General features: G+C 45.0%; 1 pseudogene; it reads right to left on the reverse strand.

Moving 5' to 3' along the window:
• Positions 1 to 1,478: 1,478 nt before the first annotated feature.
• Positions 1,479 to 4,640, reverse strand: part of LOC102864643 — a 113,952-nt pseudogene continuing 110,790 nt past the window's right edge.

Below are 4,640 nucleotides of genomic sequence, written 5' to 3' on the forward strand. Positions count from 1 at the left end.
TTGCTATATTCAAACACTCTAGTAGTTCTTCATTATTGAAAGGCAATGGTATTGCTGCGTTGTAGGAGTCAACCCAATTCTCCTGGAATCCTGGGCTTGCTGGGCTGACATCCAACATTCTAGGCATTCTAGATCTTATTCCACGACCTGACTGAGGGATCTCCTGCTACTGGTGCCATAGTATCTGCATGTTTGCTTGTCCTAAGGATTTGCTCTTATTAACTTTCCTCTAGCTTCACCCTGTCTAGGCATAATTCACCATCTTTCAGGTCCTAACACATGTGGTCATTCTCCACCCCCACACACAGCAAGTGAGACATGCAGGTTGTGGCCTTCAGCCGAATGGCGAGTCCCCAGGATCCAACTTCTGCTGGCAAGCAAGGTCAGCCTTTACCTTCATTGCTACCACAGCAGCTTTGCCAGTGCCCCCAACTCGGGAATGTGTTCGACTCCTTGGTCTGTGTTGGATTCTGGAAGGTAGTTTGTTTTGATTTAATTGACAGTTGGGAGTAAATAGCTTGGCCATTTTTCATTTAATTAACAATTGAGTGTGGCTGGAAGCCTTTTATTTAAACCAGTCAGGACCCTGTGGGTGGGGCTTTGAGACTGAAAATTGGTTCGGTCCTGCATAAGTCTCTCCATTTGGAGCCTCATGTTTGAAGCAGCTGGATTTTGGAAGGTAAGTTGTTTTGATTTAATGGACAGTTGGGTATAAACTGTTTGGTCCTGAAGATTAATTTGCTATTAGAGTTACAAAGTAATTTGGTAGTTTGTTGTGTTTGGGGAGAACATTGCTCTAAGTGATACAATATTTGTCTGCCAGTTTGTTGTAGGGAGATAACTTGTGGGTTACTGTGATACTGAAAGTTATGCCACTGGTGTGTCAAATGCCATAAGTGTTGTCCATGGTGGACAGGTTTTTTTTTGTTGGTTGGTTGGGGTTTTTTCCCTTTGGAAAGGCCCAAATATCTGTATTGATGCATCTACAGTCCCAGCAAGGCAGGCAGCTAGGAAGGACAGTGTCCAGCCCTCCAGGAGTGTCACCCAGTCAGGCTCAGTGATCCCACAGTACCCTCACTGGCTCCACTCCACCACCCTCCCCTCCCACCAGCCTTTTTCTATCTCCAGGATCAGTGGTCCCTTCCTCTCTGGCTGGGGCCAACAGTGGTAGGTGGAGGGGGAGTCAGGGCCAGGTCTCCTGCAGAAGTGGTGCTCAGAATGGGGTCCTGCCAGGTACACACCTCTGATGGCAGCAGGGGCTGTGTGAGGGGCTGCCAAGTCCATAGAGTTCCCCCAAGGTAGAGACCAGGGACATGCCCCCCACCTCAGACAGGGTGACTGGTCAGGCAGCCAAACGGCATATCTGAACTGGGTAGTGGAGAGGGAAGAGAGTGAGCACGGGTGTACGTGGAGATGTCAGGGCAGGAGTGCACACGGGATCTCCGCTTCCTTCTCAGTGTCATGACTTCCACGCTGGACTAGACCTTGGTGGCCTCAGCAAATCCCACGCTGCTGTTTTCGCTGTTGAACTCCGTGTAGTAACACCTGATGAAGAAATCACCCAAGATCCAGAGTGGCCCTCCAGGCAGGGGGATGTCCATGCCCATGAAGCCGCTCAGGCACAAAGTCTTCCAGGCCTGGGACACTTAAGCACATAGTCCTCTGCTGAGAGCATGTAGCCTTTGCCTCCTAAGGTGAGGTGATGGGTGGCAGGCTGCTTATCTTCTCACAAAGGACCATGTACTCTCCCTGCATGAGCGGAATGGCATCCAGGGTCTTCTGCAGCTCAGTGACCTTCTCCACTAGGCCAACCATCAGGGAGATGCCTGTGTCCACGATGGCCTCACAGCCACTCTTGCATAGGGCCAGCCCATTGCCCACGTCCACCCTGTCCATGTGAATGTGCCAGTAGGCCTTGTGGATGACGTTGCGTAGGTTATGGAACCATTGTAGTACCTGGAATCAATGCCCCCTAGCATCAGCTCACCCCCAGGCTGGACTGTTGAGTTCCTCTTCAGGTAGGAGAACATACTCTTCTCCAACGCCTTCTGCTTCATGACACTGTCAAAGACGGGCACCACGTCGTTGACGGAGATGCGGGGGTAGGCCATGCCCAGGAGGCCATCGAACTTGGCTGTGATAAAGGTAACGCCTGGCTGCTTGGTGGCCTATCCAGAATTCTGCTGCTTCACCTTGACGCCACCCAGGCTCTCATTGCAGGGTACCCGCAGTGTCTGACTCAGGTACCCAGACAGGCTGCCCGAGCCGAAGTGGATGGTGAACTCAGTGCCATTCTTCATGTACGTGCTCGACTTGTCGCTGTTGTATCAGTGGTGCATCCAGCAGGCAACGTCCAGCAGTTTGCAGTGGACCGAGGGCACCCAGAGAGTGGAAGAGCCAGTGTCGAAGACGACAATGAAGCACTGTGGAGGGGTCCCAATGCCAATCTCCCCATAGTACTGGGCGTCCATGTCATTCCTGAGCATCTCCGGAGCGCCCCCCACCCCCACCTCCCGGCCACTGCAGGCGCCCCCTGGGAGTATTTGGAGATGAGCTGCTTGGCGATCAGGTTTTCCACAGGGCCGCCCATCTGGGAGAGGGTCCGACGGATGGAGGTAAACTTGTGTCGTGGGATCCTGATGAGCACAGTGCTGGGGCCAACAGCAGGCCCAGGACGAGCAGCAGCAGGCAGGGGGTGCTGCATGGTGGCAGTGGTGGAGGCCGCACTTATAGCCAAGATGACAGCGCTGGAGGACAGGTTTTAATAGAGCTCCCAGATTAAGACAGAATAGGAAGCAGGATTGCCTGTCCACTTCTTAAATAGCAGGCCTTTGGAAACCTATGAACACTAGAGGAAAGCAGATAATTATAGTTGCATAGTGGTAGAGCCCAGATTGGTTATGAGGAAAAACAATGACAAGCATCGTTTAATAATTGGAACATGAAATGTACATAGATTGAATGTTGAAAAAGTGGATATCATAAAAAATGAAATGGAAGACATGAACACTGGCATACTAGGCATTAGTAAGAGGAGATAGAACAGCTTTGGACACTTTGAATCACACAATCATATGCTATACTATGCTTTAAATAAAAAACAGAAGAATAGTGTTATATTCATAGTGAAAAAGCCAATTTCAAGTTCTATCCTGAAATACAGTACTATAAGTTATAGGATAAAATCCATACACTCCTACATCTAGAACCAAAGAGGAAGAAATTGAGAATTTTTACTAAATCTTCAATTTGAAATTGACTGAACTTGCAATCAAGACATGTTAATAATTATTAGTGACTAGAAAGCAAAAGTTGGAAACAATGAAGAAGGAATAGTAGTTGAAAAATATGGGCTTGGTGATAGAAATGAGGCTAGATATAGAATGATCAAATTTTTATTACAATGATTTATTTATTGCAAAAACTTTTTAAAAATAAGACACAAATAACTTTACACAAGCATTTCACCTGGTGGGATGCATATTAATCAGATTGATTATATTCATACAAGTAGTCTTTGGAGAAGCTCAATAGTGACAGTCAAAAGTAGGCCAAGACCATCAATTACTCATACAAATTCAAATTGTGGTCAAAGAAAAGTAAAATAAATCCACAGAAACTAAGATATGATCTTGAATTTATTCTATTGGAATTTCAAGATCATCTTAGGGATAGGAGTGAGGCATTGAACATCAATGATTGAAGACTGGATAACTTTTAGGATGATATCAAGGATATCAACCATGAGGAAAGCAAAAGAACATTACAAAAACAGAATTGAAAGAACCAAACTATATGCATATTGGACGAGACTAAAAATTGTGCTGGAGTGTCAAGAAGCCAAAATAAAATTAAAATATGCCAAAGAAAAAAAGTTGAACAGATTCAAAGAACAACTTGAGAGGACAAAGCAAAGTATTATAATGGAAAATACAGAGAGCTAGAATTGGAGAATAAAAAGGTAATAACTTGCTTTGCATTTATCCATCTGAGAAAATAGAAAAAGAAATTTAAACCCTGAGTCACAATAGTGAAAGATGCTATTGGCAATATATTAAATGACCCAGAAAGCATCAAAACCAAATGGAGGGAATATATAGACTCACAAAGAACTGATTGACCCTTAAAAATGTCAGGAAGTACCATATGAACAGGAGCCAACGGTAATGAGGGAGAAAGTGGAAGCTGCATTGAAGGCATTGGCAAAATACAAGGCCCCATGAATTGATGGGATACCAATTGATTTCTTTTCAATTTATAGATGTAGCTTTGGATGCACTCACCAGTGTATGCCAGGAAATTTGGAGGACAGCAGTCTGGCCAATGGATTGGAAGAAGTCTATATTTGTTCTAGTATCCAAGAAAGGTTATCTAACAGAATGTGGAAACTATCAAATAATATCATTAATACCACATGCAACCAAAATGCCACTGAAGATCATTCAAAAAAATGATAGAACAGTAAATATAGAACTTCCAGAAGTTCAAGCAAGATTTAGAAGAGGCCATGGCACTAGAGATAACATTGCTGATGGCAGAAGGATTCTGGCTGAAAGTAAAGAATACCAGATGAATGTCTATTTATGCTTATTGACTATGGAAAGGTATTTGACTGTGTGGATCATAACAAGTAGTGGCTG

This window comes from Elephantulus edwardii, unplaced genomic scaffold, assembly GCF_000299155.1.
Source record: "Elephantulus edwardii isolate Elephantulus edwardi_28Jun2011 unplaced genomic scaffold, EleEdw1.0 scaffold00012, whole genome shotgun sequence".
Lineage (NCBI taxonomy): Eukaryota > Metazoa > Chordata > Mammalia > Macroscelidea > Macroscelididae > Elephantulus > Elephantulus edwardii.